Source organism: Dasypus novemcinctus, chromosome 1 (genome assembly GCF_030445035.2).
Source record: "Dasypus novemcinctus isolate mDasNov1 chromosome 1, mDasNov1.1.hap2, whole genome shotgun sequence".
Lineage (NCBI taxonomy): Eukaryota > Metazoa > Chordata > Mammalia > Cingulata > Dasypodidae > Dasypus > Dasypus novemcinctus.
Genome location: NC_080673.1, coordinates 199,239,013 through 199,262,229, shown reverse-complemented (window position 1 = coordinate 199,262,229; position 23,217 = coordinate 199,239,013). Strand labels below are relative to the sequence as shown.

Sequence of the window (23,217 nt, the reverse complement as noted above, 5' to 3'; positions counted from 1 at the left end):
TCATCATTCAAGTATTCAAGTACTTTTAATCATTTGGCAAGTTTCAATTTAGAAGAGGGCCTGGGGCTTTAAATGATCCGTACAGAGGGAATGGGTAATAATTGGTGTTCAACCTTAAAGCTTCAATTGTTCATTCACCCCAGATCCTTGCCCCCCATCACTATCTTGCTGATGGCTGGATCTTAATGAAGCATTGCCATCAATTATATCTTCTAACCAGGAGCCATCAGTCCTCTGTTAAAGAGTCAAGTCACTAAAGGGTAAAACTGATAATAGTCCTTACTAGTCTCACCCAAATCACTTCTCAGACTCCAATAAGTGTTGATCTAGCACATTTGCTCTTTACCCTGAGACACCTTTAAGGTACTTTAGTCTTAAGCTGCAGAACTGACATATTAACAAGGATACCTTTTGCATTTAGGCTATCAGAAGTCTCCTCTCAACCATGACTTTAATCACCAATTACAGATGGAAGTCAAGTTTGCAGGAAGCAGAAAGTTCATGCATAAGGAGGGAAAAGAGTTTCAACGCATTTTCTATTAGAGACCTAAAGTTACTTTGAAGGATCACACTCTGCTAAATTTGTCACTGCATATTATAACTTGAAGGGATCTAAGGGGTCCTCTAGTTATAATTGCCTTGTTTTACAAATGAAGAAAATCAGGATCAGAGATGTTAATTGCCCAAGGTCAAATATAACACTTCTCAAATTTTAATGAGAATAAGAATTGCCTAGAGATCTTGTTGAAATGCAAATTCTGATTCAGTAGGCCTGGAGTGGGACCTGGAAATCAGCATTTCTACAAAATCCCAGGTGATGCACCAGTTGCTGCTCCATTGACCATGTCATGATTAGCTTGGATATTCCCTGAGAGAAGAATAAGGGCTCACTATTTTTGATACTCAATTTATTCTTTTATTTTACTTCCTGAATTATCCCTGTCTCTGGACATGGAATCTTCAAAATCACAAAAGCTTAGGAGTGACTATAGGCACTTGAGGAGGGAGGGAATATGTTTTAATTAACTAGAATATGAACTTGCCATATGTTCAAATAAATTGTCAACCAATGGCTTAGTAAAATTTAATGCCATTGAAGTGTCCAGTTGTGGTGGATGCTATGATATACCACACAGAACCCTCTTTAGGAAGAAGGGATAATGTCCTATAGCTATAGGAGTGCTGCTGGAAAAAACCCTCAGTTTCCAACCCTCTGTAAAAATTGCCTTAGCTGAAAAGAGCTCCATCACCCAAGCCATGCCTCTTTCTTGGGGTGGCCTAAATCCAGTGACAGATCTGTGCACACTAGGTGGTCATTTTTCTGGTCCTCAATTATTTTATTAGAATAGGCATATTCAGGAGTTGCCACAATTCCCACAGTAGTTTCTTAGCATGTAGGCTACAAACATTAGTGATGGGACAGGCCAAGCAGAAGTCTCTGAAACTGCTTCCCTGGCCCGAGTCAAAACAATCGAGCGTACCGGGGAAGTGGCAGAAATTAGTGTCACCCTTTGTGGTGGTTTGAAGCTGGATGTACCCCCAGAAAAACATATTCTTGAATCTATCTATATTTCTATATGTATAGTTTTAGTTTCTGTCTTTCTTTCAAGGGCTTTAAAACATATGAGAATCTGACCGGCCATGACTAAGTTGGACACTTGAATTCTCTTCCTGTTAACTGGGAAAAATGCTTGTTTCTGGGAATGAAATGAAATAAATCATATGAGATATTTAATAATGCTGTTAGGCAACAACATAACAAATCTTATTAGGCTCATTTCACATTAACCACTGTTGTAAAACAAATGTGTACTGGTGCATACTATGTCCCAAGCTAGATTAAATAAAAACAGCGTATAATATCAGAGCTTAAAGAACATCTGAGTTTAATCCTAGTAGTAGAGTGGTTATGAAGGTGAAATACTTAGGGCAGTTCTTGGCACATATCTATTACTAAGAATGCCAATAGTATTAATATTAATCTTCCATTTCCATAGGTAAACACAGTGAGCTCATAACTTTGGGTATGTTCTTCTAGGGAATAGAGGGTAATTGGGAGCTACAGACCATGAGAAAAAATTTTAGGGAAATAAACTGAAAGAGAGGAAAGATTAGAAGAAAGAAAGAGTGAGACTTTCCCAACCTCACATGTCTCAACTATGGACATTTGGGCTGCAGCATTCTTTGTGGCAGGGACTGACCTGAGCATTCTAGGATGTTTAGCACCATCTATACACTCGACACTTTTAAGTAGCTTACCAGCTTTGATAACCAAAATTAGTTCCCAACATTGCCAAATGTCCACTGGGGTGTAAAATAACCTCATTTGAGAACCAATGGGCTAAAAAGAAAGACAGTGGCATGTCTGAGCCTGGACAAGAGCAGAGGAACTGGTGATGAGAGATACTGAGGCAAAGGTTGGTGGAACTTGGTGGTTGATTAGCTATGAGGAGTCAAGGGAAGGAAGGAATCAAAGACAGTCTCAAGTGTTGTTTTTGTCTCTTGAATACTGGTGTAACAATAAGAACAAATTTAGAATGAGGGAGACTATTTTATGGAAGAAATAGGTGAACTTAGATTTTTGACTTGCTATTAGAAAATCCTTGAGGGCTAATAACTACCATTTATTTTTGTGCCAGGTGATTTTTCCTAAAGAACCCTATGAGGTAAGTCATCGTTTTTCTTCCTCTGTGTTCATTTGGATTCAGAGACAATGTAAACTGCCCAAGGTCACGGGGTTTTTGAATGGTAGAACATGATTTGGACTCATCTCTTGACATGAATATCCATGTTTTGCCCCTTGCTTTCCACTACCTTTCTGGGGTGTGGAATGAGATCTAGAGGAGGTTGATTTGGAAGGTATCAGTATAAATGACAAAAGAGGCTCACTTTTCCTATGCAGGAAGGGCAATAGAATTACATTGCCTCCAGTTTGTCTAGAGTCAGCTAAAAAGGTGCTACGACATTTGCATGATTGCAATCCCAAAGAGGCTTTCACTTACAGCTGGCCTTTTCCAGCAATAGACAATGCTGACGTGCTGCTGGGATCTGACACTCAATGCACATGCTTACACTACCAGTGAATCACGAGTCATTTTTCTGGCTTTAAACAGAAGGCAGATTTTAGCAGCTGGGTGCCAACTTCACCTCCAAGGAGCTATTACTCATATGCCTCTTTAAGGGCTGCTTTTTTTCAGCCATATTAAAATCCCTTTTCTTGACTCTTAGAACAGGTGAATCAGGTAGAGGGCATGACCCAGAGCTGAACAGTAGGCCAATGAGCAAAAGGATGTAAGCCCTTTAGCTGCTAGGGTGAGGTCATTTTTCTTGGGAATTGGATTAAGGGTGTGTTAGCTTCCAAAATGCTTAACTTTGTCTTGTCTCTTTAGAGTAGAAATTAAAGATAGTTATACAAACACAGCCCTTTTGCAGAAGTGATTCAAAAGCCAAAAGTATACTCATATATACAAAAGATGCCTCAGAAAGGATTGAATAGAAACTGTTGACAACAGCAGCCTCTGGGGAGAATCAGCAGAGAACTGAGCATTATTTAGAAGCAAGCACATTCTGGTGGAAGTTGTGAGAGTGGGGGAGTGGGTAGTGAGTGGAAGGGGGCAGGGAGGGGGCTTTGGGAGATTCTGTAAGCAGTCTATTTCTGAGTTGTGTGTTTGTTGCCCAGGTGAATTCACTCTGAAAATTCATCTAGCTGCCCACTGATGACATGTGCACTTCTCTGTACGGATTTTATGTTTTAATAAAATACCTGCAACAAAATGTGTTTTAAAAGTTAAGCAAACTGAAAAGGTCTATAGTGTAAGTAAATTTGGTAGAATCATTCGTTCATTCATGCAATCAGTTAAAAAGCAAACAAACAAATTGTGTTTACTTTGTGTCACAACTGAGAATGTAAAGATGAGTAAGGCAGGGTCCTCCTTGAGAAGATGGCAGCTTAGGGGTGGGGAAATGACGTTATAGTACAATGAGGCAAGGGTGTACATATTTGTTTTCTATTGCTGCTGTGACATATTACCGCAAATTTAGAGACTTTCAAACAACGCAACTTTATTACCTTACAGTTATAGAAGTCAGAACTTCAAAATGAGCCCCATGGGATCAATTCAAGGTATTTATTTGGCTGGTTCCTTTTGGAGGCTCTAGGAGAAAATTTATTACTCTGCCTTTTGCAGCTTCAGAGGCAGCCTGCATTCCTTGGCTAGTGGCCCCTTCCTGTGTCTTCAAAGCATATCACTCCAACTTCTGCTTTCATTGTCTCATCAACTTTTTCTGCTTCTGTTGTCACACTCCTTTTTTTCTGACCATCTCTCTTCTTTCACCCATCTGGCTAATCCATTTCTCCCCATCTCATATCTTTAATCACTTCTGCAAAGTCTCTTTTGTCATGTAAGATAACACATTCATAGGTTCTGAGGATTACAATGTGGACATTTTTAGGCATCCATTATTCTATCTACCACAGTGTGACCTAAGTGGTCAAAGTTAAGGGAATCAGAGGAGAAAGAGCCAAAGCAGTCCATATAGGGTATGAGTAAGGATGGTTTGCAGCAAGTAAAAGGTAACACTTTTAGATGACTCAGGAGCTGTAAGGAATCAGGTGAAGATGTGTGTGCATGAGGGCCTTGTGACACCAGATATATATGTTCAGCTGCTGCTTGATTGTTTTCAAGTGGGTCTTCATAGATCCAAACCCCACAAAGTGGTTTCCCAGGGAAGCAGCCTTGTAACTGGACCTAGAAAATAAGTAGGAAATGAATGGGAAAGAAGAGAGGGGGAAGAACGTTTTTAGCAGAGGGATCAGCCTGTGCAAAAATTCATAAGGGGGAGAGCACAGGGTATACCTGAGAAGCCGATAGACACAAATGAGATCTGGCTGAAGGAGAGAGCGTTAAGGGCACAAAGAACAGGAGGGAGGCCGATACACCTTCCATGGCCTGGAAGAACCTACACATTCTGCTTCTGTCTGCTTCACAAGTTTTATCTTCTAAGGGAAACAGGAAGTCACAAAGGATTTTAAGGAGAAGAGAACACCTCCCAGGGATTGAAGTGTCAAGCTCAGGAAAGAAGCTGCAACTGCAGAGTTTAGATAGCAACTTGCAGAAGGGAGGAATATTAGGTCAACCAAGCACAATGGACTCTCACCTATTTCTAAGCAGTTCCTTCTCAGTAGTGTCTTCCTCATGATAATAGTCACTAACATCCACACAGAGATTTTTGAAAGCATGAGACCAAAAAAAAAAAAACTTTTCTAAATATCTTTCACATTGAAAAACATCCTTCAAATTGATATGCTTTGCAGATTACTTAATATGCCAGAAAGGCTGCAAATTATGAATTATGTCTTTGTCATAATCTTGATTCCTGCACAATTAAGGCTTTTCATTTCATTTCTTCTGGGGACTGTAGTTAGCGGGCTAAGACAGGACTGTAGGGCACTTAAGACTTGACTACTATTGCTACCTCTGTTCACTTTGTCACAAAGTGCTTCCACTGCAGTTCTTATCCTGGCATTTAAGACTTTCCATTGTCATGTCCATTCTACCTTTCTCTTGCTCAGCCTATTCTATTCCCGACTGAGCTCTGTGCCCCAGCCAGATCTGTTTTGTTCACTGTTCCCCCAAATAAGCCTTCTAATTTCTCACCTTCCTGCCTTTACTCCTGCCATTGTCTGAACCTGGAATGGCCTTTCTGCCTGAATTTTCCAAATCGACCCTCAAAACTCAAATTGTCTTTTGGGGCCACTTTGCCTGCATTTGCCTCTTGACACTGTCCCTGCTTGAGTCAGTAAGTGGTGATCTGCTTCTCTACTGGATCTTTTAATGTTTGTGGGAAACTGAGCTGTGGTGGGAGGGGCATGATCTGTGAAGGTCATCAGTCCAGACTGGCTATTTAATAACAGAAGGAACATAGGAAAATAATCCAGTCCTTCTGAGTTTCATTTTCTCCATCTTACTAATGAACAAACAAAAGCAAAACAAAAATCTATTAAAGAGGAAAAATGCTGCTTGGCCCCCATCTGCCTATATAGCTTGCTTGACCTTCTCAGGGTCAAGAATGTGAAGGTTAGTTGGCTCTGTTTTCAAATATCCTCTGATAGGCCCAGTTGGGTTTGAAAGATGACAATCTCCTTTCCCCCAGGGTAAATGCAAGAGAGGAAAGCAAGGTCAAAAGAAGCAATGTTCTGTGATAAATTTCAGAGGAATTAGGAGTCCTTGAGGGCAGTCGAAGACGCTGGGAGTAGTGGTGGAGATGATACAGTAGAGGTGATAGAGCCTAAGCTATCTGAGATGGTCTCAAGAGAGAGGGGCCTGAGCATCTTAGTAGAAAGTAATTATAGTGGTTTGATATTGTTTATGAATTCCAAAAATAGATATTGGATTATGTTTGTGAACTGGCCTTTTCCTCTGAGAATATTAGACTATATTGGATTTAGTTTAATAATGATTAAGGCTTTGATTGGGTCACATCAGTAAGATGTTGAGTCCCTGCCTCCTTGGTGGATGGGGACTCACAGAAAAATCACACCACAGAGAAGGGAAGTTGGAGTTTTGATCCTGGAGCCCAGGAAGTAAATACACAGGAGAAGCAGATAGGTGAGGAAAGAGAGAATGTTCCATTAGACATGGCTAAGGGCCCAGGATGAGAGACAAGCTTTTTGCCTGCGAGTTAACAGCTAATCTTGTGGAGAGAAGAGAGCAGCTGAGCCTGGAGAGAAGCAAGCTCTCTGGGAGAGAGATGAAACTTATCTCAGCCTACAATTGAGACTGAAAGAAGGTGGGACCACAGAGCCGTAAGAGGAAAAGGAAGGCTGAACATCAGCAGCCATCTTGCTCCAACATGTGGGAACAGACTTTTGTAAGAGAAGTAACTTATGCTTTATGGCCTTGTGACTGTAAGCTTCCACCCCAAATAAATACCCTTTATAAAAGGCAACAGAATTCTGGCATTTTGCATCAGCACCCCTTTGGCTGACTAATAAGGTAATGAAGAAAAAGAAGCCAGTGAGATTTCCCCAATATTCAGCAAGGGAAAGAGGCTTTAAGAAAAGTATGTCTGAATAATCTTTTATGAATTTCTCTTTTGTGTGTGTGTGTGTGTCTTCATTTGTTAATTCCAAATCTACAGTAAAATTTACTACCCACAGAAACATTGTCTTTGTGGTTGCTTTGGAGAACCAAAGGAGATCAAGCTGTCTTTGATATTTGAGTTGTATGAGAATTTAAATTAACTGTGGGAGATAAGAAACAAATGAAAGCTAGAATCCATCAGAGGCAGGAAATTGGAGCAAGAATTGAATAGGAAATGAAGGCCCAATCATGATCCTTGGAGACATTTTTCAGTGTGGTAGATGGTGGTTTCTCTACTTTATGGAGAATGAGGTTTAAGTCATTTTAAATATACATTTTTAAGATAAGTGATCTGACAAAATGAGCACATTAGGAATAGTCAGGTTGCTGATATTTGGGTTACAGCATTGTGCAGAAATGCTGTGATGATTGAATCAGGCAGCATCTTGTCCAGACTTAGTACAAAGACTAGTACTTAGTAGGCACTCAATTGTCAGCAATTATTGCTGTTGCATTAACCATTGTTATTAACTTATAATGGTTACTTATGCACTCTGTCTTATCTCTGCAATCACTTTGTAATTCTTTGAATACAAAGACTATGTCTCACCATTCATTTCATAAAGATGTATAGAGCACTTCAACTTGAAAGCCCAGTGCAGAATACCTGGGAGACACCAAGATGAATCCACTGATCTCATTGCAGGTGAGTTCAGAGACTAAAGGGGAGATAAAACACATGCAGATAATTTCAATGTAGGCTAAAAAGTGGCATTTTAAATAGTGGCCCTTGATATTTTTCTGTTTGACCCATAGAAAGTTTTAATAATTAAATTAAAAAAAAATTTGATGTTAATGTTAAAAAATCTGAAAGTTTTACATAAAAATAGGAATTTCTTGACCATTCTCTTAAAAAATTGTTGTGTATTTACCATAGTCCCAGTATTTAAAGATGCTCTACACCATTTACTGAATTAATGAATGAGTTAAGAAATAGTTGAATGATTGAGTAGAGTCATCAGTTTGCTCCAAGTGGAAGGGACTCTGTCTTGTGCGTCTATAGCCACAGCATGCTGAAACATAGCAGTCACTCAACAAACGTTTGTTGAATTAGTGATGAGTCCTTCCAGCATATGATATGAAGAACCTATTGATTTGTAAATTCTATTAAAATTTCACGTGAGTACTCAAAATGTAGTCTCTTTTTCTCTTGATCAAAAGTGGATGGAAAATGAGGGTCTAATTTATGTCATGGGCCAAGAGGAAGAAGCAGAATTATATTAGTCAGGGCTCTCCAGGGAATATGTAAATATTATGAGATTAATTTAGAAATTAGCTCATACGACTGTGGGGATTGGCAAGTCAGAATTCCATAGGGCAGGACTCAAGCTGGGAACTCTGATGGAAGTTTTGATGGATTCCCTCAGGAAGGCTGGCTAGCTGAAGCAGAGATGGAAATTCTTCTTTCTGACTGCTACAATACTCAGTTTGCCCTTTAGCCTCCAACTGATTAGGTGAGTGTTCTCTCATTGTTGAAGGCAATCTCTTCAGTTCGTTTTTGACATAATCAGTCGTAGATGTAATCAGACTACTGATGGGTTAAATCCACGAAATATCATCACATAAACCATCAGGCTAGTGCTTTCTTGGCCAAACAACTGGTCACCCATCCAAGTTGACACATGAACTTAATCATCACAAGAACCAAGGAACCAAACACCAAAAGAGGGCTTCATAGAGAATAACCTGGAGTTATGTCAATATTTGCAATAAAAAATACATTTATTGAAGATTCTAAGATATTGATGGTAACTGTGGCAGTTTGATATTATTTATGAAACCCCAAAAGAGAAAGATTATGTTTATAAACTAATCTATTCTTCTTTAATGAGGAACTTCAGAGTCAAATGGCAAGGGGCTTAGATACCAGAAGGGTGAAGAATTAGATCATTAATCAAATCATTCTTCCAAAAGTAGGTAAAGTTAATCTAATTTTTATGAGGAAATTGAGTCTTACATAATCTAAAACATGGTGGTAGAATTGAATTTCAGACATAGCTTCTTTCTAATCCCATCTCATATTTATTATTATCCTAATTTGAGAAACATTGATATCCTAGAATTGGTGAAAAACACAAGCACAGCACTCTAAACTGAAAGTATTGGGACAAATAAATCCATTTTTCTCTGGAAGAAATTAATTGAGGATGTGGCGAGGAAAATGGAATCTCTTCAATAAAACACACAGTGCTATAAATGGAGGTGGGGAGGCAAAGGGTGAGGGGTTCCAAAGTAAAGAGTGACCCCCCGCTGTGAGCACTGAGTTGAGTGGAGCAGATAGTTCCCAAAGGGATGACATCTGAATAGAGACTTGTAAGAGGAGAGGAGTTGCTGAGAAGAGCAGTGGGCAGGGGGATCCAAACACAGAAGACAGTACAAGCAGATGCCTGGAGGAGGAAACTGAACAGGGTGTTCAGAATGTCACTGAACACTTTGTATTCCTGGAGCACAGTTTCTTATCTATAGTGGCATCAGAATTACCTGGAGCAGTTGATGAAAAGGCAGCTTCAGGTTTTTACCTCTAGAGATTCAGATTCAGTCCATCTGGCCCAGAGGCAAGGGGTTCATCTTTTTATTAAGCAGCCTGGGGACTCCAATATGGGTGGCACACAATCCACAGATCCATAATTTGAGAAACACAACTTTCTGTGAGAGGAAAGGAATAGAGATAAGATGGGAAAGCATGTGCTCAAGCAGTTGGTGATTACAGAGTCTTGAAAGCTGTGTGGAGTTTTGAATTCATGCTCTACAAAGTGGAGACCTCCCCATGTTCTTAAATTGGGAGATATGATGATTATGTCAAAGTTTTGGAAAGGTCACTTTCCCTGCATTGTGATGTCCAGATTAGAACCCAGAGAGTTTTAATAAGAGGAATTGTTTAGGAAGTGATTGTACTAGTCTAGGTGAGTCACAATCAGGGATTCAGTTGACTCTGACTTATAATTGGCTGCTGAGACATAGTGGTAAGTTGAATGTCCTCAGTAATTACATGCTGAATGAACGAATGAATAAGTGAATGATAAAACAAATATCAAAAGTAAAACTGTGCATTTGGAGTAGGATAGATGATGACTTTTCCAAAACCTGCAGTCATGAATTGGAGTTGAACATATACTTAGTGGACCCTAATTTTTGGTGAAAATAATGCCAAGGATACATATTCATTCAGAACAGAATCTCCTACCTGAATTTAACCTTCTTTCAGTGCAATCCTCTTGGAGGGAGCTCTGCTCCTTTATTGAAGGATCGTTAAGCATATGCATTTCCTTCCAAGATTAATTAAGAGATCTCTCTGGGTCTATTCCATTAACCTGTAATTAGAATGTAAAGATACTCATGCTCCACAACACACATTTTAATTGCATCTCACTGTGTGCTGATATTACACACACCACTGGAAAAGAAGGCAGGAGGAGTGAAACTGGCTGCAGAGAAAAGCTTTGGCCTGATTCCAAAGCCTGGCATCCTGGCTCCCTACCCCTCTTGCCCAGAGTCTGCTGGTATAGGGGGGTTCAAGTGCTAGATATTGTGTAAAACGGTGTGGCTCATGTCATCCAATGAGCAGGTTTGCGTCTTTCCTTAAGTCCTTCTCTTTCCCTCAGCGTGTAGCCAGTGAGAAACAATGGCTTAGGATGTTTCACAGCAGCAATAATGAGCATTGGGAATGTGAGGACAGGAATTAGTTTCCCATTTTACAGATGCAAAAACTAGGAATTGGGAGCAGGATCAGAACTTGGCTCTTGTGATTTCTCGTCCAGTGTTCCCTCTAGAATGCTCTTTTCTGCCTATGCCAGGCAGGAGAGTGTAAATCCCAGTCAGTCCCCTTAGAAGCTGTGCAACTGCTTTCACACATTCAAGGAGCATCTCCTGAGCATGCACTCACTGTACTGGGGTTAAGGTTAATGCTTTGGAGAAGCTTTAGCTCTTGTTTTCGTTGAGCTCATAGTATTAAAACTACTCAATCACAATTTTCAAGAGTGCTATCATTACAAACAAGTGCAAATTTCTGTGAATATCCTCATTTGCAAAAATGTTAACATTCTCCATTTAAACTGGACTCCTTGTTTCTGCTCCTACCAAACATAGGTGATGGTGGCATTTCTTGGTTGACAGAGTCAAAATATCCAGAAAAGGAGATTGAGAAGGAGGCCAAAGGGGTAGAAGAGAACCAAGCGACAGCAGGCATGACAAGCACAAGGTGCTTGGGCTCACATTTTAGGAGGCCCGCTGTACTCTCAGGGTAGGACAAGCGGAGGGTCAGCACTGGTAGCAACCTGAGTATGAGAATGAGAGCCTCCTTATATTTTATGGACCCAGTTTCTTCAGTCTACTCAGGACCCTGAAGAGCAGGACTCAGAATGGAAGAATAGAAGCCAAGGCAGAGGGCATTTTGAGAAAAGAGAAGCCAGTAGGAAGAATGTTAGAAAGGCCAGAGGGCAACAACTGAGACATGGAGACAACGTGAAGGAAAGAGCCTGGCACATAGTGGGTGTTTGGTAAATGTTCCTTTGATTTGACCTTTTGGCATGGACTCCCTTAGATGCCAACATCTATAATCTGATTATCTGGGGGGAGAGGGAGGAAAACCAGGAATACTCAAGGGTCAAGCTCTTAACATGCTGTATCTCACTTCAATTCCCAACACCACTTCCTGGGCTAGGAATCATTGCTCTCATATCACAGATGAAAAACTAAGGCACAGAAATAACCATGATTTTCTATGTGTTGTTGCTACAGCTAAAATCCAGATCTCTGACTCCAGGCCAGTCACTGGCTTGTTGGTCAGAGCTTGAATCACCCACAAGCTGAATTCCTGCTTTCTTTCTGATCGCCTAATTAAATGCTCTTTACCATCTTGGGTATCAGGTATGTCTACCTTGAGTTGATTCACAGTCTAATAAAGGGCAGTGCTATAATAAACCATTTAACAGAAAGAAAGGAACAATAAGATAAATATTAAATAGGGGAATAAGCCATAAGTAAGGGATGCCCAGGACTCAGAATGTTGCATCTTGGTAAGTAGGAACAATCTGTGTAGGAAATTCACTTGCTTCTAAATGCATTCATTCAATCTGAGGTTCCTTCTACCACAATTGGACCAAGACACCCTCTCATAGCTCTTTTTCTGTTGAGTGTCAGTATTTAAATTATCTTCAGAGCAAGCTAGGAAATAACTTTTCATTTTGCCAATGTTTGCTTTTCGGTGTTTTGAATGAATTTTCTGTGCAAACTGCTAAGCTAATTGAACCACCATCATTTCAGCTGAAAAAACATTCTGCCTTGCCAAAGCACATTTGCTTGTGTACTGAACTTCACCAATGAGGGGGCAAGAGCTGAAGGAAATAATAGTGTTTAGCCTAAATGCCAGGTGCAGAAGGGAAAGTTTTTTGTTTTGATTTGTTCTGTTTAGAGAAGGATGGGGGCCGACATTCAAAGGGCCCACTTCAAGCACAAAATGACCTGGAAAGGCACATATTATTTTTCTTAGTTCATAAATGCAAAGAGAGTGGCTTAGAGAGGTCAAATGAGTGGCCCAGGTTATAAACTTAAGGGCTGTGTGCAGGATACTCCAGGTTGTCCTATCCCAGCAATGCCAGGTTGGTTTCCATCCTTGGTTAACACGTGAAGCTCTAAAAGAGTTTAATTTCCTCTCAGAGAGCTATACCTGGAGTCAATTAAAAGCCTAGGACCTAAACTCTGATCTATATGATTCCAATGCCCATGATTTACTTTTTTTTCCATATGGTTCTTTCAGCCTCTCACATGGAGAGCTGGCACAAGATGATGCAACAAAAAGAAACACAGTTTCCCAGTGCCCCTGATAAGGATAGAAGCTGTCACAGAAGAACACACAGCAAATGGACACAGAGAGCAGACAACCTGGGGGGGGGGGGGCGGGAATAAATGAAAAAAAAATCTTTAAAAAAAAATTGTGAGGCAGTTAAAGAAAAAGTTGCTCTAAAAATTGTCTCAAAAGAAGCACCAACACTTTCCAGGAATTGGATTTATTTGAGTAAAGTACCACTAACCCTTAAAAAAAATCTAATTTATTCTTTTGACAAATTTATAAAACTGGGCCATTTAATCATAAACCTTGGTACCATATGTGTGAGGTGGTTCAAGATATGTGCTGATGATTAAGTAAGAAATTTCTCTTCAGGTTCAAATAAATTACTTAAGGACATAGAGAAAGAAGAATGTTCACTGATGTTGAAATATTACTGGGAATAAGATAAAATATGTCATCTCTGACTTAACATCTAAATTTGAGATCTAAATTAAGTTTGCATCTCTTGAAAAGGGAGTGACATGATGCTGAATTAGAACGCACTTTGGAAAAGTTACTCTGTTTTTAACTAAAATTGTGCTCAACTCAAGGCTGAGCATTTTATTGGTTGAAAAGTTGCATAGGTTTGGATGAAGACCATTTCATATCTTGAAGTTAAAGGGCAGCTTCCACTCTTGAGTTGCTGACTGAATGACACAGCCAAGAATTGTCTCTGTGTTCCCAATCCCCAGCACCCGGCTCAGTATTTGGCACACAGAATGCATCTAACAAAACCTATAGAATTGAACTGAAGTTATATTTAAGCAATTGGATGCCTTAATACCTTACGAGTTTTAACTTACAATTTCTCATAAGGAAGTAAAGGAATACATTGATAGTCTTCTCAGACTATTGTTTTAATACAGAAAATCACATATCAGAGAAATGAAACATATTTAATACACTCATCCATCTCTTTATAGAAAAGAATAACAGAACTTTATACTTATCTCTTCCAAATCCATTGAAGTTCAGATTGGATTAGAAGTAATAATTTTTCATCAATTGTAACAGAGGTAACTATTGTTAAAGATATTACAATTACAAAAAAAGTGCTATCATCAAATGTAACAAATATTTCACATCAATGCAAGGGGTTTGAGGTGGGGTGGTATATGGAAATTTTATGCACAGTTGGTCTGTAAGCACACAACTTCTCCAATTAAACAAATTTAAAAAGCAGTAGCTGATACTTATATAATGGTTGCTGTGTTTTAAGGGAATATGTGTCAGCATATTAAATCTTCACTAAAACTCTCCCCATTTTCTGATGGGGAAACCAAGGCATAGAGAGTTTAAGTATCTTGTCTAGTACACCTAGGAAATAGGAAATCTGGGAATTGGAACCCAGGTCATGTGACCTTTATCTGACCTTCACCATCATGTGCACTGTTTCTTTAACTTCCACACCAAATTCTGAAATCCAGCTCTGTGCCCTTTTTCTTCTTTTTAAACATTTTAAATACAAATAGTCTCTAAACAGTGAACTTTCCTGTTTCTTTTTATTGTTGCTATATTTATCGTTAGCTCTTGTGTTTAAGGGACTTTACCTAAACTATCTCAAGTAATGGCCACAGTAATTCTGGGAGGTAGTAATACTAATTGCATTTTAGAAAAGGGAGGCAGCCAGGGGTTAAGGAGTCCACCCAAAACCACAAAACCAGTGGCGACAAACACTGAATTTCAATCACGTTTTTTCTTTTTTTGACTCCAAAGCTGAATTTTTCTTACAAACTATAAATATATTAGCCTTTCACGTACAAGTTCTTGCCTGTCCTAAAACCAGAGGTGATCATGTTCGAGAAGCTGGGCTGCGCCTGGGTCTAGCTGTGAGCCCTTTACACGGGGCTACGGCTTCTCAGCTTCAGTCTTTGCTTCTCAGCAAGCACGGTCCTGTACACGTTTCTCTCTCATGTCCCTTCGAGGGCTCACAGTCTATTAGATCGTGAGTCTGTGCGGCTCCTTTTCCCTTTCGGTTATTTTCGTACTTGGCATTTCGAAGTCTACGTGCCTGCCTGGGGGTGGGCTGGGGGCGAGGCGCGTGCGGCCGTGGGTGAACAGATGCACGCAGTCATTGTTTGGGCTCAACACTGTTATTATTCTGAACCCTTGTGGGCTGTTTCCTTGTTTGGCTTTCATCTTTCCAGTGACAGCTTGCTTCTCAACACTGCAGTCTCCTGTTTGTAAGCCTCTGCTTAGAGCCTCTGAGAAACACTGTACACGTGCCCTTGTGCCACCAGCGGATGGCACCTGAGGAGAAGAACCTAAGGAGCCGCAGCCCCACCTGAAGGGAGCCTCGAGTGGCAGAGCCCCATAGTGGCCGTGGCAGCGCGTGGAGGGGAGCTGCGGCGCTCCAAGGGGCCTGGTTTAGAGGCCCGCCAGGTGGTTTGTTTCCCAGGAATGAGCATCCCTTGAGAGACTGCAGGTTCTCCGCTGTGCCCCTGACCGTAGCCCTCTTACACACTGGCCCTTCACCCTGTCATGGTCCTCGGGTCCTTGAGGTCTGGAGAGGACTGGCTGGACTCTGAAGCCTTCCCCAAAGTGTCTGCCAATTCCCACAGGCCTTGGCTTCAAGGTCACTTCTGGTGTCAGAATCCAGCATCACCCAGAGCAACATTCTTGTGGGTTGGTTTTAAATGTGAAATTCTACCCTCAACTTCTGAAAGGAAAGGCGGGTGGGGTAGTACGACAGCACTAACAAAAACCTGTTCACGCATGAAGGGACTTAACTGAAATTAAGTCGCTTGAATAAAAGAGAATTTCCAACACTGAACTGGAAGGAACTGCAAACTGGAAAGATGATACCTTGTTTTTATGAGGCTGTCGTATGACCTTGACCCCATCAGAGGATAAACCTGGGACTGAATGCTTTGCATTTGTGTGCCCTGTTTCCGAGCTTAGGCTGAGTGGAGAATTGGGAAGGCATCAAGGCCGCCCTAAGCATGGCGTTTTCCACTCTCCCCCACTCTGCCCTCCATGCTCAGTTTGCAAAATGCACAGCCCAAGAGCTGCCCCAGCCCAGCGCTCAGCCTTCATCCTGCACACAAGCTCTGCCCCAGTGCCCTGTCTTTTTCCATCTCTCAAATTCAAGTTAAATATTTTGGACTCCTACCTAGGGACAGGGTCACATGCAGACAAAAGTCCCATTTAATTATCACCAAAATTCTCTGAAGCAGGAATGATCACTCATTTCTTTTAATTATAAGGAGAACTCTTTGCTTTGAGAGGGTTATGGTTGGATTATATTCAAGTCCTAATGGCCAATATCTCCTAAAGTAGCCTTATTTGGAAATAGGGTCATTGAGGGTGGGATTAGTTAAGATGAGGTCACACCAGAGTAGAGCAGGCACCTAATCTAATATGACAGGTATCTTCAGAAGAGAAGAGACACACACATGGTCAGAAGGGCATGTGATGATGAAGGCAGAATTGGGGCGATGCAGCTCCAAGCCAAGGAATGTCAAAGATTTCTGGGAATCACCAGAAGCTGGGAAGAAGCAAGGAGGGTTTTTCCCTAGAACCTTCAGAGGGAGTATGGCACTGCTGACACCTTAATTTCAGACTTCTGGCCTCCACACCTGGGAGAGAAAAGGTTCCACTGTTTTAAGTGACTAGGTTTGTGGTCTTTTATTAGGGCAGCCACAGGGAACTAACACAGAAGCAAGGCACGGTGTCTAGAACCCATGGTACATGTATGGGTCCCCCCCACCAAAAGTGTTTTAATTTCTTTTAAAACCAGAAGAAAAAGATTAACTTTTAGGTCAAATAAAATGCTTTAAAATACACTATTATATTCATCTTTTAACCAATGCAGCCATCAGTTATAATTCTTCACATGTTTTTGCAGAGGAAGGGATCCACAAAGTCATCCTGTGGTCTTGTTAGAGAGATGAATGGGTTTCCCGGTGCACCAATCTACTAAGGGGTAGCTTGAGTTTAGCCTTGGTCTCCTGAGTTTGTGTCCAGAATTTACTTCCTAAAAAGCATAGCTGTCTTCTTGCTTGAGTGACCTGGTCTGGATGATCTGGAAGATACCATGGCTTACAATGATCATGGCTGGATTTTGAAAAGTGATTTTGCTTTACTTTTCCTGCCTCTGCTTCTAACACAGTCCCCAGGGCTGATCAGGCATCAGCTGACTAGTTTTTTCCTGAGCATCAAAGTGTTATTATTAACAAGGTGATGTTTATCTCTACCAGAGAAAGCCCTTCATGTGTCACTTTTCTTATCAAACAAGTTGTTCCAATAATAATTTCACTGGGGAAAAATTGCATATTAATTTGCAATTTGGATGTATCTCTGCTGCATGAATTACATGTCTCTAGAAGAAAGGAAGGCAATCTTTTGTGTTCAGAGTTCTTTCCTTGTTCCCCTTGGTCTTGCTGATCAGGGAAAGTTCCAGCTGCTCTTGACTGGCTGGAAAGATGGTCTTTATGATGGCATCATTTATTGCAACTGTCTCCATAAATTCAATATAATGAGGCTCAATGACTTTGGAAACCAAGTGACTGACAGCTCCTAGTCAAACCCTCTGGCCTGGGGTGGGTTAAATAGCAACTTAATATCGTAATAGTTGTTATCCACTGAGCTCTTAATATAGTCCAGACCACATACATAATGTTTTACGTAAATCTTCTCTTTTGATACTTGCAACAGCCCCATGAGGTGGGTGCAAAATTCCCATTTCACAGATGAGAAGACCAAAACCCAGAGAGCGGAGGAACTTGTCCAGGATCACTATCTTTTAGCCAAATTCACCAGGGCTAGGACCCTCCCAGGAGCTTTATGCCTCTTTCCCCAGGCCTTGGAGATGTGCTTTATTAACACTAATGATAGCGCCATCTGTTTGCATATATCAGGCTGATGATGATAGTAGCAGCTTGGAGCCGATGGGCCTGTGAGCGTGATTATTAGGCTGGCTGTCCAAGAACATCAGGGAACATGAGTCCCTGATCACGCAGCAATCAGAGAAGGTGGAGTGCTGAGTGTAGAGTGTGATTTGGGTGTGTGGAAAACGGGTAATATGAATACAGACATAAATCACACATAAGTTCAAACACAAAAGAAAAACATAGAAAAGTCTAACAGTGTATGTACAAACACCTCAGAGGGGCTTCACTCTCTTTTCAGAGTCATATGAGGGGCTTATGAAGGATGGTCCACCCTCAAATCCACCTCAGCTATGTCACTCACTTACATGCTAAATCTACTCTCTATGATTTCAATTAAAAACAGACATGAGGGGAGCAGATGTAGCTCAAGTGGTTGAGCACCTGCTTCCCATGTACAAAGTCCTGGGTTCAATTCCTGGTACTTCCTAAAAAAACAAAAACAGAAAACCAAATGGCAGTTTCAGAATTTCCCACCAGTTAAAATGCAGATTGTGTTAGACTCTCACACACTTTACCCTATCAGTCATTTTAGCTTTGCATGAATGTGTTCCTTCTATTCTTTTCAGATAGCAAATAAAATGGGGAAAGCAGTGGAGGATGACCAAGCTGAACTGGAGAGCATCCCTTTGGGCCAGGACCAAGAATCAGAGAGCCTGAGAAGTCATGGTATGCTTTCCAGAATTGTCCTATCAGGGACCACCTGGGCATCACCATGGGCATCTATTCAACTTAAGGTCTAAAGATAAGAAGTACAACAGTTAAGGAAAGAGAAATCCAAAGAGAAAGGGAGGGATTCAATCCCTTTTTACAATTTCTTATCCTTAGTTCACCTTAAGTATTTGACAATGTATAGGCTCTATAGAACACTATATTTCTCACATTACTTAGTCTTTGATATTGTATCAACAAAATACTGGGCATAGAATTCTCTGACCAAGATTCTTCATCTTTGGGCATGGAATCTATCCCTTGCGAAATTAAGGACTAGGAGATATACTTAAAAAATGTACTATGGCATCTTGTACAAGTCACTCCTCACTTTTTCCATCTACATGATAGATAATAAAACCGATGCCATCAGGTTATAAAGATAAAGCAATGTACGGCAAAATGCTCAACTCAGAATTTTCTATATAGCTATTAAGGACCATTTCACTTTTATTGAGCCCTGGCATTTTCTATGGTGCTTTGGGAAATGAACAATATACCAATGTTTGTACAGTGTGATGTTCCTACCATTGCCAGTCTCTAAGATGATTTTAACTGATATATACATGAATGCGTTTATTTCCCTTTACTCAGGGACTATTACCTAATTTTTATAGATGAAGAAAGGGAGGCTCAGAGAGATTAGGCAGTCACTTATTCAAAATAACAATTGTTAAGTGATGCAGCCAGGACTTTGTCTGACACCAGTTGTCCTTCTGAGAGGAAAGGCCCATTAGACACAGTCCAGGAAGGCAGTCAATGGTGGTAAATCCCAGAGGGGCTAGATAGGTGGCCCAACCTGGGAACGGAATTTAAAACAAAGAGGTCAAAGAGCTTGGATTTTTGGACTCTAGGCAAGCAAAGAGCTGCAGGGACATCTTGAGTCTCAAAGGAACATCTATCTTAGTCTCCAAGCTGGGATTCAGAGGCAAGGAGAGGACAAGGCAGGGAATTGGCAGAAACAAGGGTGAACCTAGTTTTAGAGACCTGAGAATCTTCATAGAATTACAGGAGGTAAAATAGATGTGGGAGTGGGATAGACTCCTGCCCAAGTGAGCAGTTTTGGGAACCCACAAAACAGGAGGTTTCTGGACATTGACCTGGAGAGAGTGCAGTGAAAGGAGTGCTTGTTCAATGTGAAGCTGCTTGTTTCTGACACTAGAGCTGGAGGCTGTGGGAAGCTAAACCCTTCCCCTAGGGCTGCTAGCTGCAGCATTCGCTGCACACTGGCGGTTGCGTGGCTGTGTTCCTGAGACCCTTGTTACCCAAAATCACAATCTCCGAACCCGTGTTCCCTGAACCTTGCATTTCCCAAACCCCTTATTCCCCATAACCCACGTTCCCCAAACCCATGGTCCCTGAGCCTGCATTCCCCCAAGCCCGCGTTCCCTGAACCCAACACTCCCCAAATCCCAGAACCCCAGCATTCCCCTAGCCCTCTAGATTCGGACAAACTCTGAGAGTAGGAAGGTTCTGCTGAGGGGTGCAAAGGGGCCCAAGGAGTGCGGGTTCAATTGTCTGGTCACCCCATTTTTCGAGCGTGGAAGAGCATGCCAGCTGGTGTGGAAGGAGGCTAGGAAGAGAAGAAAGTTGAATCTGCTGAGAGAGCCCCATTTACCTAAATGCCCTGGGATAGGGAAACTTGGTCTAGGAGAAGGTGGAGTCAGAAAATTATCTAGTGCTGTGCAGCACACCTAAGGGAAGGGGACAGTAGGATGTGCTTGGTAGGTTTCCAATAGCATATTTAGGGCTCTTGACAAGGTATGGTCCTTCTCTCTCAAAGAAACTAAGAGTCATTATTTTCTGTGGTGTGTTGGGTCACCAGGGTCCCATTTGAATCTAGGAGGGGAGCCCTCATACAGCCTTCTTCCTGCCCAGGGAGAAAGGGAAGTGAGGAAGGGAAAAAGGGGGAAGGATAGACTCCTAAGCGGTTTATTCAATTGCAAAAAGGACCCCTTGCTTGATGCCTTGTCTGGTCTTTTCTGTTTGTTTGTTTTCTTGTCTTTCCTTCCTTTTTATCCTCCCATGGCCCTTTTTTCCCCCCTCTCTCTTTTTTTCATTTTTATTCCTTTTTCTCTTTCTTTCTTTCTTTTTTTCTATTAGGTGCTGCAGGCAGTGTTTCTTGATTGCTGTGCTTCCTCATCCTCGATTTCCTCTTTTCTATGTGTACAGATTTTGGCTATCAATGCTATACCCTTTTCTTTATTTCTTTCTATCATCCATCATCTATTGTTTCTCTTACATTCCACCTCTCTTTGTTTAACCCTCAATTTTTCTGATTTTTAAATTTCTAACACCTCTATTCTATTTTCTATCTTATTTTCACTATTTATGTTATTGTCCTTTCTTTTCTCTCTCCCTCCTTCCTGACCGCACTGGCCTTTTAATTCAGTCTATATTCTTCTCCATATTCAGTTCACCATCCCATTGTAGGTACTCCACTTTTTTACTGTTGTAACTCTACACAGCTTATATGAATTTAATATCCATTCTTCTAGGTCTAACATGGTTCTTCTGTAACACTTACTACTATATTACTACTATTATATTTTTCTTTTATTACCTCTTTTGCTTTCCCTGGTCCTAATATTTTCCTTCCAGGGAACTTAGATAACAACAAGGAAATAGAATAAGAAGAGCAAAGTGTCAAAGAGAAGACTTAACACACACACAAAAACCAGAACCTAAATAAACCCCAAGAATAGATGGAGAACCTAATCAACTGAACAAACCCAACAAGATAAAATGATGACCAGACAGTAACAAAAAATTACAAACCATACCAATAATTAGGAAGACATGGCCCAATTCAATGAACAAACTAAAAACCAGGAAGAGGAGCAGAACAGTGAACTACAAATCAAAGCTCTCAAAACATATATCATGGACCAATTTAATGAACTGAATGAAGAGATTAAGGATATTAAGAAAACCCTTGGAGAGCATACAGAAGAAATTGTAAGGATACACAAAAAGATAACGGAAATGATGGTGATGAACAGCACAATCCAATAAATCAAAAATACACTCTCACCAAATAACAGGAGATTTGAAGAGGCAGACAGAGGAGAGAATTAGTGATGTGGAAAACAGTACATCTGAAATCAAACAGATAGTAGAATAAATCAATTAAAGGATAGAACAACAGGGACTTAGAGAACTGAATGATAACACAAAAAGCACAGACATATACATTATAGGCATCCCACAAGGAGAAGAGAAGGGAAAGCGGACAGAAAGGGTATTGGAGGAAATAATGGCTGAAAACTTCCCAAACTTATTGAGGGAGATGGATATATATGTCCAGGAAGCACAGCACACCTCAAACAGCATAAATCCCAGTAGGCCTACCCCATGATATATTCTTGTCAAATTATCCAATTCTCAAGACAAAGAGAAAATGCTGAAAGCAGCAAGAGAAAAGAAAACAATCAGGTACAAGGGAAGCTTAATAAGATTAAGTTCTGATTTCTCATCTGAAACCATGGAGGCAAGAAGGCAGTGGTATGACATAGTTAAGGTACTAAAAGAAAAAAAAAATTCCAGCCAAGAATATTCTATCCAGCAAAGCTGGCATTCAAAAATGATGGAGAGTTCAAAATATTCACAGAGAAACAAAAACTCAGAGAGTATGCTGTAGCAGTTTGATATAGTTATGAATTCCAAAAATATATATTAGATTATGTTTGTAATCTGGTCTATTACTGGGCATGACTGAGTTTTAATTAGGGCTTTGATTGGGCCATTCTATTAGGGCATTGAGTCCCCACCCACCAAGGGGGATAAAAGGCATCTCAAAGGACAGAGTTGGGTTTTTTAATGTTGGAGTTTTGATGTTGGGGTTTGATGCTGAAGCCTTAAGCTGGAACCCTGGGAAGTAAGTTCACAGAGGAAAGAGAAGTCAGCCTCAGGAAGAGAGGAAACCTGAGCCCAGGAAGAAACAAGGCCTGGGAAGAAAGGAACCTTGAACCCAGAGAGAAGCAAGATCCTGGAAGGGAGGAACCCAGGAAGCCTGAATCCTCACAGACATCGGCAACAATCTTGCTTCAACACATGAAAATAGACTTTGGTGAGGGAAGTAACTTATGTTTATGTCCTGGTATCTGTAAGCTCTTACCCCAAATAAATACCCTTTATAAAAACCAACCAATTTCTGGTATTTTGCATCAGCAGTCCTTTGACTGACTGATACATATGCCAACAAGAAACCTGCCCTTTAAGAAATACTAAAGGAAGTTATGAAGGAGGAAAGAAAAAAATAGGAGAGACAGAATTGGAGGAGAGTGTAAGAACAACTAAAAAGACAAAAAGACAAATAAAGTAACATATGATGTATACAAATCCAAAGAAAATATGGCTAATGAAAGTAATTCCATGAGAGTAATAACACTGATTGCCAATGGATTAAACTCACCTGTCAAGAGACACATACGGGAAGAATGGATCAAGAAATAGGACCCATCTATATGCTGTCTACAAGAAGCCCATCTTAGACCCAGGATTCAAGGAGGTAGAAAGTGAACGGCTGGTAAACAATCTTATAGGCAAACAATAATCAAAAAAGGGCAGGAGTATCTATATTAATATCAGGCAAAATAGACTTTAAATGAAAAACTATTGTGAGAGACAAAGATGGACAATACATATT

At 40.7% G+C, this 23,217-nt stretch overlaps 1 long non-coding RNA gene across 1 annotated transcript; it reads left to right on the top strand.

Annotated features, from left to right (window-relative positions):
• Nucleotides 1-7,706: 7,706 nt before the first annotated feature.
• Nucleotides 7,707-13,013, top strand: LOC139439659 (uncharacterized). Its single transcript, XR_011649641.1, has 3 exons — nucleotides 7,707-7,788; nucleotides 11,880-12,008; nucleotides 12,898-13,013. It is a non-coding gene; the product is annotated as an uncharacterized lncRNA (long non-coding RNA).
• Nucleotides 13,014-23,217: the final 10,204 nt, after the last annotated feature.